General features: G+C 35.4%; 1 long non-coding RNA gene across 1 annotated transcript; it reads right to left on the reverse strand.

The window, feature by feature from the left end:
* Positions 1–3,939: 3,939 nt before the first annotated feature.
* LOC119250681 (uncharacterized) lies at positions 3,940–11,916 on the reverse strand. Its single transcript, XR_005126374.2, has 3 exons — positions 11,898–11,916; positions 10,339–10,421; positions 3,940–3,978 (listed from the first exon to the last, which is right to left on the reverse strand). It is a non-coding gene; the product is annotated as an uncharacterized LOC119250681 (long non-coding RNA).
* Positions 11,917–13,559: the final 1,643 nt, after the last annotated feature.

Here is a 13,559-nt window from a genome sequence, read left to right on the forward strand (position 1 = left end):
TCTTGGTCCTGCAAACATTTGGTGTGTTGGATGGCAATACTGTAAAAATATAAGAGACAAAAAATGTATATATATAAATGTTTAGTTGGATGATGCTTTGCATTGAAAAGATTATATTACCTCCTAAATGCTAATACTTCTAGACAAAACACTAAAACCATTTTAAAACATTTATGCTAATATGTAAGGAAATGTCAACAACAAATAGGCTGCTAGTTTGGAAAAGACTTGAAAACTCAATGATACCCAGGATTAATGATGTTAAAGGCACACAGGTACTGTCATATACCATAGGTAGAAATTGAAACTGATTGCAGACAATTTGATAATACCTGTTAAACTCTTTGACTCAGAAATTTCATTTTGAAAAAATGAATTTGCAAAAATGTACACAAAAAATGGGCAAAGCCATAGATAGGTACAATAACACATTCTCAGTAGTAGTGCTTCGAATAGAAACAGAAAACAAAAATCAAACTGAAAACCATCTAGGTACTCCACAAGAGTTTATTTGTAATTTAAAAGGTTATGTATACATGTGTCCATGTGTATACATACACATAACCCACTCACTGTATCACAATAACACAAAGTTCTACATACCAGTTGAGTCTGTTGGCTATCTAATTAAATTCTTATGTTCTTATCTATTTTTTTATTTGCAAGAGATGTCTAATTCTGAAAATGTGTTTTTAAAACATTCCAGTCTATGGATCAAGAAGATGTGGTACATATACACAATGGAATATTATTCAGCAACCAAAAAAAATAAACTCATGTCATTTGCAGTAACATGGATGGAGCTAGAAGGAATTATGGTCAGTGAAATAAGCCAGAAAGAAAAAGAAAAATATTGATGGTTTCACTTATAGCAGGAATATAAGGGAACCAAATAAGACATCGGTGTAAAAAAATAATAACAGCACAAAACACAACAAAGCAAAAACAGACAATTATAAATCAGAGACATACTGTAGGGGAGGAGGAGGGAGAGGGATCAGAAGGAGGGAGGGAGGAGAACAGGGGACTGAGGTGATGGTGGAAGCAAATGTTGTTTGAAAATGAACAACAAAGAGTCTTGAGACGTCATCAACATGGTGGCGAGGAAACGCTGCCAGTAAGACCTCCCATAAAAAAAAAGTTAATAGGGAGGAAAAACAGCAGGTCCCTGAGAGAACTGGGACATGGAAGATAAATGGGCGACTCTGGCAAACTGCCCAAAGAAGAAAGTTGCCATAAAAGAGGTCTAGAAGGGAGGAAAGTTCAGAACCCTGCTACCCACCCACACCCACAAAGTCGGCACTCTCCAACCAACAGAAAGGAGGAAAAAAAAAAGATAAAAAAAATTTTTTTTGAAGTGACACAACACACACACACATAAAATAAAACCTCCCAGTCTAACTGTATTATCTAAATAAAAAAAAAAAAATCTCCTTACATTCTCTTATTTAGCTGCTAGGTTGTTTTGCACATTTTTTACATCTTCATAAATTGTTCACTTTACCATTACATGTCCTTTCTTTATCCTACATTTTCATTTTATTTTATTATTATTTTTAAAGATTTATTTATTTATTTATACGCACACTGGGTACAGTCAGAAGTTCAGGAGTGTGAGAGAATTCACCAGAGCCAGAGCGGGGAGCAGAACAGGCAGATTGACGAAGTATGCTGCTGAAGGGAGCAGCGGGCACGGCAGGAGAGGTCTGTTGCACCATGTGGGACCCTCGCCAGTGGCAAGGGATGGAACAGGTGCTGCAGAGGCTGCAGGCAGCTTCGCAGCCCAGTGCTCAACCGCTGCACCACTGGGGAGGCCCTACACTTTTATTTTAATCTTAAATTCTACTTTGCTTGGGGGCGGGTTGGGGAAAAATTTCTACCTTGTTTAATACTTAAATTACACTACTATTTTCTTCTGGTATACCTACTTAATTCTTTGATGATCTTTCATTTAAAAACTTGTTTTAAGAGCATAGTATAAATATGTAGTTTGATTTGTATTATTTAACCAAATCTGATAGTTTCTATCATATTAAAGGAACTTAATACACATAGTGTAACAATATGCTTCCTTTTAGTTCTTCCATTTTACTTTATATTTCTTAATTATCTTATATTAATGATTTTTCTTTCTCCTAACTTTTATTGGTTTGATCAATGATTATTCCTTTTCTTCCCTTAATCACATGAAGAGGATCTGGAGCCTCAAATGCGATCACAGTCCAAGCTGACACTTTTGATTGCAGCTTGTGATATCCCCAGAACACAGGACCCAGCTAACTTTTGTCTGAGTTCCTGACCAATGAAAACCATGGGATAATAAATGTTTGTTGTTCAAATCCATAAATTAGTAGTAACTCGGTACAAAGCAACAGAAAACAAATACACATCATTTAAATTTAGTCATACATAATGTAATAATCATTCCTCACCGCTGTTTTCTCTTTGTACCCAGTTATGATTTACACAGTACTTGTTTAGAAAATCTTACAAGGGTATTTACATGGAGGATACTAAATTCATTCTTGCATTATCTGCAAAATAAGTTAACTTATCAGTAAGAAAAATATATTTACCAGATAAAAGATTATTGGATTGTAATGCTTTTCTGAAAGCAGGCTGTAGTTATTTTCTAGAGTTACACAGATGAAAAGTGCTACTCATTTCTTCTCCTTCATAATTTTTTGTTTTGTTGTAGAAGCTTCCCTGTATTTTTAAAATACAAGGATTTTAATCACTTATATCCATAATTCTGACTGGTAGTTGGCAATTCATTCAAACTGCAGATTCAAGTCATCTTTAATCCAGAGAAGCTTAAACTATTTCTTTAACTGTTCTCTCTCCTCCATCTGTTTCTTTTTTTCCCTAGAAATCCTACATGCTTTGTCTGCTGTCTCTACATTATTTCAACTGCATATCTTTTATCTTCATGGTTTCCAATTTTTGTATTTTATGTTCTGAGGAATTTCTTCCATGTCAACACCAGTTACTAATTCAGTTCTCAACAGTATTATCTTTACTTATTGTTCATTTACTGGCCTCTTTAACTGAAAAATTACAATATTTTAGAATCAAAAAGTCTTCTATGCCATAACCAAATCTCTGAATGTGGTCATATTTTTATTATTAAATGTGTTGTCTATGACAAAAGTTCTTGCTCACCAGTAGGTACCTACAGTTATTGGAAATAATGCTTGATTCTCCTCTGGGTGCTGCAGCCCCTGCTCAGAAGCATTGTTATTTCTCTTTGCCTACTCCTGACTCTAGGGATGATTCCAATTTAAGATAAACATAAGGAGAGAGGTATATTTGTCTCTCAGTTTGGATCCACAAAAAACTGACAAGGTATGAGCAACTTTATGGCTGAAGCAACTAAAGAGAACTTCACGCCTAGTGGTTCTCTTTAGGTCTAAGTACAGCAGCACTCATCCTGGTGTATAAGAAAAATATTAAAAAATCACTCTAATTCCACAAAGTTAAAATCACTCTGATTCCACACTATTAAAAAATTACTCTAATTCCACAACTATCTCTCTGAGAACCATGGAGTTCTGAATCTCGAATGGGCCTCTTCAAAGGTTACTTTGCTCTCAGCTTTGCCTATTTATGTATCTAACCATGACTTTATTTAGCAGCAAACTGGATAAAAATGGGAGTTGTCAGGGATGCCATAATCTTATAGAATTTTCCACCCAGCTCCTTACTATTGGGCAATAAGTGACACTGCTATTTGATTTGTAAATAAACAATAAAGAAACTTAGTGGCCAGTAAAGATTTAGTGTGTAATTAATGAAAAATAAATATGTACTTTTAATGAATCAATTAATCCAAATAATTTTTCCGCCCGCTTCAGGAAAATTAAATTATATTTAGAAACAAGTCCTATGAAAATATTAAAAGAGAAAAATAATCTTAGCTAATTTGTGATGTATTTTGCTTTTCTGATGTTACTTGAGATCCTTTTACTCTTGAGTCATCTGCAAAATATAAGCAATATATCATACACAACAGCTAACAGTATGTTGAGTTAAAGTGTGCTACTGGGTCAACTTCAGTATGTTTTAAATAAAATTTACTTGAAAATACATCTTATTAGTTCAATGCTTTTCACAGTTAAGGAATAAAAACTAATGAAAAACTGTGCGATATTTCTCTAGATCTTGGTACAATGACTATATCTAATCTATCTGTTAATAACCAGGACTTCACCTGCATTGGAGCAAAACAGAGGTTGGGGCCACATTTTCACCTAAGTATTAAAAAAATTAAAATTTGCTCAAAGGAAGATTCTGAAGTGAAAGACAGATATTAGATGGTTTTACTCACTTGTGAAATATAAATAACAATAACAAATAAAGCCATACACTGGCAAAATACAGCAAGCACTGATCTTGGACTTATTGGGAAAATGTACTGGTCACCAGAGGGCACAAGGGAGAGGGAAGAGAAAATGGGGGAGGGACGTGCATAGAATGAGTGGTTCAGTGGAGTGTGAGTGGAACATGTACATATAAGGGGGAGTAAAATGTGATCCCAAAATTAAAATAAATAAAAATGACCAAAATACAAATGTTTTCTATTGGTCACTGGGTAGATAAAAATGTAGGGTGGGATAAAGAACAATTAATATGCTAATAATGTAATCTATGATCCTTGAAGTTTTAAAATAGTACAACTGTACTGAGTTTAGCATTGTGCCAATAAAGTCAGAGGTCATCAATTTTAGTTTGCTACCATCCGGTATTTTTCTTTTTCTTTTTGGCTTATTTCGCTGAGCATGATCCCTTCCAGCGCCATCCATGTTGCTGCAAATTGCATGTGTTTATCTTTTTTGAATGCACTCATAGCAGGAATCTAGAAAACTTAAATAAGGGACCAGGAAAATGAATATAAGAAAGTGAAAATCAAAATCAACAAAAAACTATGAACCAGAGACACTTTTGGGGGGGGGGGCGGGAGGGGAAGGATTGGGGTCAGAATGGGGCGTTTGCAATTGTATGGGGGAATATAAAAATAAAATTTAAGATTAAAAAAAAAAAAGTTCTTCATAAATTCCCTGCTATTATTATTCCAACTCTTGCAGGTATTATTATGAATAGAAACCTCTAAAAAAAAAAAAATTTAGTTTGCTAAACAGCACGTGAACATAATTACAGTTTTTTCCCTTACTATGGACAAATGTTCATCTTCTCTTCTCCTATGTCACTACTGGCCTTAAGGACTTACTTGCTTAAGAGAATGCAGCAGAGATGATAATATTCTGGGTTTCAAGTCCTAAGTAGATGTGTAGATTCCACCTGGATCTCTTAGAAGTACACTGCACTACAGAAAGATGGCCACCATGAATGAAGACTGACTACCCCAAGACTGCCATGTTATAATGAAACCCAAGTTAACCATATGTTAAAGCCTTGTGGAAGAAAAGAGATGCTTGGCCAGCCCCAAGTATTTAAGCCACCCTGGCTGAGTGACATATATAAAAATGGAGTCACCATGGACTTCCAGTCCATTTGGGCTTTCAAATGACTCCAGCTTCAGCAGCATACACTTGAAAGGCATGCTGAGAATCCAGGTGAAAATGTCCAGCTAAGCCAGGTCACTCCACAGAACATTAAGATGAATCAATTATTGCATTAATTCACTAAGGTTTGGGTGTTTAATTATCCAGTGATATGTAACTCTAACACTTAACATCTAAGAACCACCTAAAATTTTTATACAATTTTGTATGTAATATTCATATCATGAAATAGTATGTTGGAGTCTTTACTATATTCTCAAATGAAGCCATTATATCAATAGCAAAAGATGAAGAATGAATGCATTAGATACTTTATAAAGTTGCTGATATAGAGAAAATTTAGTAATCATAAAATCATATATCTCTATTCAGAATAGGTAAGTCTAAATAGATCAAAAGGAGATCGGTGGATGCCTGGGCATGGGTATTGTCGGGGGAACAGAAAGGAAGATGCCTGCCACCGAGTATGTTTTTTCTTTTTTGGGGTGATGAAAGTACTCTAAAATTAATGTGGTGATAGAGGCACGCAGTTAAATTATATATTATAAATGGATTAGTTGTATAATACATGAAGTACATCTCAATAAAGCTGTTAATTCCGCCCCTAAAATCCAATTTTCCATGTAATCCTCATTAGACCATGTAAAGGATTAGACTCCACTTGAACATGTTCCCATAGCAGTGGGTCTTGGAGGCAACTGGTAGGACAGAGAAGAAATAAAGCAAATAAGCATATATATGAAGGATACCGAAAACAGTTCTCACCTATAGGACTGTTTCCTGGATTCAAATAATCACTCATGATTCTTTAATAAACTCACTTAATTTTGCATGTACCAGTTTATTTAGATCAACAAGTGGTGACCAACAAAGGGAACCAGAGACTTCTCATGAACCTGTCTGTAGCATCAAGCTGACTTGGCTGGCCATGGTAGCATAAAAGCCCCTTGTGTCCATCCAGCTCTTCTGAGCTTCAGACTTGCTGACTGGTGAGTATTCCTCAATTTCAGATTTGGTTTACAGTCCTGGAAGTTTTTTTTTTTTTTTTTTAAGAATCGAACTTATCCAGGAGTGGGCAGGAAATTGTGTGCTAAACTGTAAGCAGAGAAGCGAATTCCAGTGTCCATTGCGGAAATCTAGTCTCACTGGCAAGAGTTAGAAGGATTGTTGCTTAGCAGTTGTTACAAGGTATTATTCTCTCTGAATTGGCTAAGATAAAAGGTATACTCAAAATATGAATGAGCAGTATATGAGAATAGCCTCCGCTGTCTTCAAAGAAAAAAAAAAAGGATAGTTGCTCCCTCTGGTCAATATCTATAGGAGTGGAAACCTAGCATAGGTGCTTGAGACCGGATCCCAGAGGATATAGTGATCCTATAGGGAAAAAATTTTCACATATCTTTGTGCTCTGTTAAGTGATTTAAGGATTGATCCTCTACATAGCCAGTATCTACAGTTGCCCAAAGGAGTTTATGGGACACATAAAAGGGCAAACCAGCCCTCAGGTCACACTAAGGGTAAATAAATAGCAGGTTACAAAATCAATAAACAAAAACCATCTGCCTTCCTATAAGCAAACACTGAGCTAAAAGAGGGGGAAAATTAAAAATCCCATTTATAACTGCAATAAAAAGAATAATATTGGAGTAAACCTAACAAAGGAGGTGAATAACCTATATAGTGAAAACTATATGAAATTGTTAAAAGAAGCAGAAAACACAAAGAAATGGAAAAACATTCCTGAATCATGGATTGGAAGAATAAACACTGTCAAAGTGGCCATTTTACCTAAAGCAATATGCAAATCCAAAAGAACTCTGACCAAAAAAGAGGAAGGATTTGAACTATATTACAAAGATAGAATAGACACGACAGTATAGTACTAGAATAAAAACACACAGGCCATGGCATAGAATTGAGAGCTCAAAAGCAAACTTTACACATCTATGGACAGTTAACCTCTGACAAAGTGTCCAAGAATTTGCACTAGAGAAAGGAAAGCCTCTTCAATAAATGGGCTTGAGAAAAATGGACCACCACATGCAAAAGAATGAAACTAGACAACTACCTCATATCATACACAAAGATTAATTCAAAATGAACAAAAGACTTGGATGTAAGACCTGAAATCATAAAATACACAGAAGAAAAACAGGCAAAACACTCCACAATGCAGGCTATGAGATGTCTGGTGGATTCATCTCCAACAGCAAGGAACATAAATAAGAATATAAACAATTGGGACAACATCAAACTAAAAAGCTTCTATATAGTAAAAGAAAGTGTCACAAAAACAAAAAGGCACCTAACTGAATGGTAGACCATACATCTCACAAGGTGTTGCTATCCAAGATCTAGAAAGCACCCATACAACAGAACAAAAAGTAAACAATTAATGCACCCAAACAGTGGGTGAAAGAGCTAAAAAGACACTTCTCCAAAGAAGACATAGAAATTTGCCAATAAGCACATGACATTGCTCATCATCACTTACGTAACATCAGGGAAACACAAATCAAAACCACAATGAGATATCACCTCACACCTGTGAGAATGGTCCATATCAAAAGACTAAAAAAAATAAGCGTTGGTGAGGATGTGAAGAAAAAGGACGACTCTGTTAGTGGGAATGTAGACTGGTGTAGACCCCATGTAAAATTGTACGAAGGTTTCTCAAAATATTAAAAATGGATCTACCATATGAAACAACAATTCTCATAGGTATCTATACAAAGAATACAAAACACTAATTTGAAGAGCAGTAGGCACTCCTATATTCACTGCAGCACTATTTATAATAGTCAAGTTATAGAAACAATCTAAGTGCCCCAAACCAGAAGGAATGGATCAGGAAGATGTGGTGTATATACACACAATGGAATACTACTTAACTATAACGATAAACTTGCCATTTGTGACCACCTGGATGGAACTGAAAGGCATATGTTAAATGAATTAATACAGAAGGAGAAAGACAAACACAATAAGGAATGAGGAGAAATAGAACAATGGGTCAGTAAAATCAAACCAATAACAAATCCTAGAAATCGAATTGAACAACTGAGGATATCAGAGTAGGAGGGAGAGGGAGAAGAACAAAGTGGGATGGGGCACAATGGACTAGGGTGGAGGACTTTCAGTACCTTGGTTATGCATGTGGTGTAACATATACCTAAAGGGTGATTCTGTACCTCTAAATCATAAACAATGTTACCCTCAATTAAATTGGTTACCTATAAACCAATGTTTATAGGTAAAATAATATTATTAAAAAATATTCTCTTTCTCAAGCACCCATGGAAGATTTTCCATGATTTTTATATATTCTGAGTGTACTCTAGAACACTAAGGAAAAAACCTTTAATAAATTCAAATAATAATGTAGGCTAAAGTTCTCTAGAAATATAAAATGAAGTTGGAAATTACTAACAAAGACAAAATAAAATATAACTTCTTAGACTTACAGTCAACAAGAGTATTTAACATAAACCAGGTGTAAAACTAAGCAGGGTGTATACATTCATCTTTATATCCATCTAAGGGATTGGAACTGAAAACAACTTTATACAAAGAAGCTGAAGCCAAAAATCTTGAAATTTCTTAAGATAATGAAGCTAGTAAGTGATATAGTTAGATTCAATCCCAGGTCCTTCACTGTGGAGTCAAGATCTTGGATAAAATACTATTTTAAATAACTCCTCGGTGAAAGAAAATCACCACTATAATTAAGAGCACACTACAAAAAAGAAATAAAAAAAAAATTATAAAATTGAGCCAAAAGTATATTCAGGATAATTCACTGCTTTTTCTTTGCCAAGTTTAAAATGTAGAGAGATAAATATAAAAAGCAATAACATGGATCTAAATAAATCTAAATACAAGAAATACATCTAATAAACCTTAACACGAGAAAATCTAAATGCAAGAATCTAAATACAAGAAAATGATAGATCTAATACAACCTAAATACTAAATACAAGATCTAACTCAAATAATAAATCTAAATACAAGAAAAAAAGATTGTAAAAGGAAAAAAAAACTGGCAAATTCAGGAGAAAAAATAGTACAACAAATTACATTACAAGAACACATTCTTTGGGGGCATAAAACAGTTATAAAACTCTCCATTAAGAGATATTTTAACAACCTATTACGGTGACTTTCAAATATCAAGGTAGAAAAAATAGAATAATGAAACTGATCTAGCCATCACTCAGCTTCAGTAATCATAAATACATCATTAATCTTGCTTCATTTATACCTTTTATCAATTTAACACTTTTCAATACTTAACATAATAAATGCAAAATTATTTCACTATGTTCTACTTCGAAGAAAGGACTGTCACTCTTCTCTCATTCTTTCTCTTTTCCTTCCCTCCCTCTCTCAGCTAGGGAGAAATTATTACAAATCTCCAGCCATATAACAAGGCTTCTAAAAGTAGTACTCAATACAGATCTGCAACAGGTGATATATTAAATAAAACAGCACACCTTATGCCATAAAAATAAAGAACACAGGGGAAAAAATAGTAACTGGGCCTTTCTGGTGGCGCAAGGGGTTAGACACCGCACTATGAAGCAATCCAGCCTCTGCAGCACGAGTTCATCCCTGGCCGGCCAGAGAGGAACCCACATAGCAAAAATAGACCTCTCCTGTCTTGCCCGCTGTTCCCCTCAGCAGTGTATTTCAGTCAGTCTGACTGTTCTGTTCCCCACTCTGCCTCTGGTGAATTCTTTCACCCCCTGCATCTCTGGCCTATACCCCAGCTCTTGTATGCATAAATGAATAAATCTTAAAAAAAATAGTAACTTACCTGGATTTTCCTGAACTTCCTTATCATCTACATCAGAATTATTCTTTTCAGTTATTAAAACATTCTTGACCATGGAAGGTCCACTTAAGGGGAAAAGAAAGAGTAAAACATAAAATGCATGCCTTTATAATACATATATCTAAAGAATCTATCTTATGTGTTGGTCACTTTTCTCCTAAGACTACCAAAGTTTTCTTTCTTATAAACAGTGATATTATAGTTCACCAAGAATACACTTACTTGCTGCATAAAACAAAGAACCTAAAATTAAATTCCACAATGGACTATCAAACATGATAAATACTGAATTTTATAGCCTTTTAAATTAACTCATGGATCAGTTATGAATTTAAGTCAACTCAAATAACATTCTTTGATTAAAAATCAAATTAGAAACAAATCAGTTTTCTTCAAATTAAAAAAAAAAACAAATATAACTTAAGGACAAAAACATCTATTTTAAATGTAGTCCAAAAATTGTTCAGAGGGGTCTCCCTGGTGACACAAGGGGTTAAGGCAAAACCTATACAGCTATCAGCAGTCACTGCAGCACAAGGTCAATCCCTGGCCAGGGAGCAACCCACATGGCACAGCAGACCTCTCCTGACTCGACCACTGCTCCTCTCAGCAGTATATTTCACTCAGTCTGTCTGTTCTGCTCCCCACTCTGTCTCTGGTGAATCCTCTCACTACCCCTGCCCTCGGCACCTCTGGCCTATACCCCAGTTCTTGTATGCATAAATAAAACAAATCTTAAAAAAAAAAAAAAAGTTCAGAGATGATTCAGTTCTCCCAGACCTAGATCCCTTTCTGTCTACTATGAAACCTGGACAAGTCAGAAGTCACAAATCACAAATAGTAAAGAAATTTTAGCCAGTTTGTAAATGCCTGGGAATCTGCTATAATGTACCATTCCTTCATTTTAAAAAAAGGGTGTATGACTTCAGATATTATAAGAGTAGGTTAATTTGGTTTACTCACTGAGTGTGCTCACTTTAAACACATACCCTTAATTTCTTAAACACTCCTATTTTCAAGAGGTAAAAGCTAACTCCCTTCTCCATAATTGTGGCTTAGACTTAGTGACGTGTTTCTAATAAACAGAATAATGTAGATGTGGCAGTAAGCAACTTTAGAAGCTAGATCTTTAAAAGATATCAGAAACTCCAGTGTAGTCACACTTTCTGTTGAATCACATGTGTAATGTAGGAAATCAGCTGCCACACCATACAATCCCATGGAAAGAGCCACATGACAAAGAACAGGGGTCTCTAGCCAACAGCCATATGAGCAAACAACCTTATAAGTGGATGCTACGAATCCAGTCAAGCCTTCAAAGGATTGCAAACCAAACAGCAATTTGATTCTTACACTTCAAGAAATTCCCCAAGGCAGAATTAGCACAAAAGTCTTTCCCAGATTTCTGATCCACAGAAACTGTGAAACAGAAAGTGGATGCAAGCCACTAACAAAATTAAAATCAAGCTTTGAAGTAATTTGTTACATAATAATGGGTAACTAATACAGTAAGTCCTGTTATCCTCAGAACACATGCATACCTTCTTTCAAAAACTGAAGTCTCAGGCTCTCCAGAATTCAAATTAGACTCTGCTATTGTCTTGCATGTATGGTCATTTGTCTGAGACTTTAGATGAACATTTTGTACAATATTTGTACCATCTTGCTCCTTTGAACTTCCTGTACATCTATGAAAATGAAAAGTTTATAATTGTTTACATTTCCTCAAAATATTTCTTCCACAATCAATGCACAGGTGCATAAGCAATATAACATTGGCAACAACAAAAATCAGACATCCCTCTTCAGGTCCTAGGGCTCATAATTAGTCCAAAAAATAAATTTGATTCTAAGGTCTACCAAGAGTTTGGACTTGAAAAAGTCTGGTAAGGAATGGAGCAGATCTATACTAAGATAGAAGTGATGGCATAAGGACACCGGGAGACACTAAATTACCTACAGGCAACTTAAGATGTATACTACACTGTTACTCTGTTATTTTTTTGAAAAAATAACCACTCAAATTTCATTCTTCAGTATCCCTAGTCGACCTAAGGAACAATAAGGGTGTTCAGAGAGACCAGGGTTCATGCCGTTGACACCTGCCCATTAGTTTAACTCAACTATATGCAAACAAGTTACATTATTCCTAGACTGAATAATTTTCTTTCTACTCTCATGTTTCTTCTAAGACCTATGTTTTAACTTAATTTCTTAATTCAGTCCATCAGTCTACTTTTATCATGGGCGAGAAATCAATCTGTATGCAAAATAACTAAAGTGCATGCAAACTTCTCCATATTCTGTAATAGCTTATTTTTTGGAGTTTCCACTTTCCCCTTAGGTTCTACCAAAACAGTCAAAAGAAATAAAAGAATTTATATAACCATACTTATAACATTACATGCCAAAAAGTTAGATAGCATATATGAAATGGAGACATTCCTAGAAATAGACAAATTAACAAAATTGATTCAAGAAAAAATAAACAAACTCCAAAAAACCTGTAAGAGAATGAATTAATAATCAACTATCCAGAAAGAAAAGTCCAGCTCTAGATGATTTCACTACAGAATTTATCAAGCATTCAAAGAATACAAATTTTGGGGGCCTCCTTGGTGACACAAGGGGTTAGGAGGCAGCACTATGAAGCTATCCGCAAACACTGCAAAATGAGGTCAATCCCTGGGCAGGGAGCTACCCACATGGTACAGCAGACCTTTCCTGTCTCGCCTGCTGCTTCCCTCAGCAGTGTATTTCAGTCAATCCGCCTGCTCTGTTTCCCACTCTGTCTCTGGAGAATCTGTTCACCTCCCACACCTCTGGCCTGTACCCCAGTTCTTGTTTGCATAAATAAATAAATCTTAAAAAAAAAAAAAACAAAGTATACAAATTCTTTACAACTTTTCCTAAAAATAAAAGAGCACTTCCCAATTCCCAATACAAATTCTTTACAACTTTTCCTAAAAATAAAAGAGCACTTCACAATTCATTTTATGAAGCTAGAATTACCCTGATACCAAAACTATGCAAAAACATAAGAAAACTACAGAGGAGGTCCTCCCCGGTGGCACAGAGGGTTGAGCGCTGTGCTGCACTGTGAAGTTGTCCGCAGCCTCTGCAGCATGTGTTCAATTGCTGGCCCACCAGGAGAAACCCACATGGCGCAGCAGACCTCTCCTGCCTTTCCCGCTGCTCCCCTC

The sequence above is a fragment of the Talpa occidentalis genome, unplaced genomic scaffold (assembly GCF_014898055.3).
Source record: "Talpa occidentalis isolate TD23 unplaced genomic scaffold, MPIMG_talOcc4v2.1 talOcc4.18, whole genome shotgun sequence".
Classification (NCBI taxonomy): domain Eukaryota; kingdom Metazoa; phylum Chordata; class Mammalia; order Eulipotyphla; family Talpidae; genus Talpa; species Talpa occidentalis.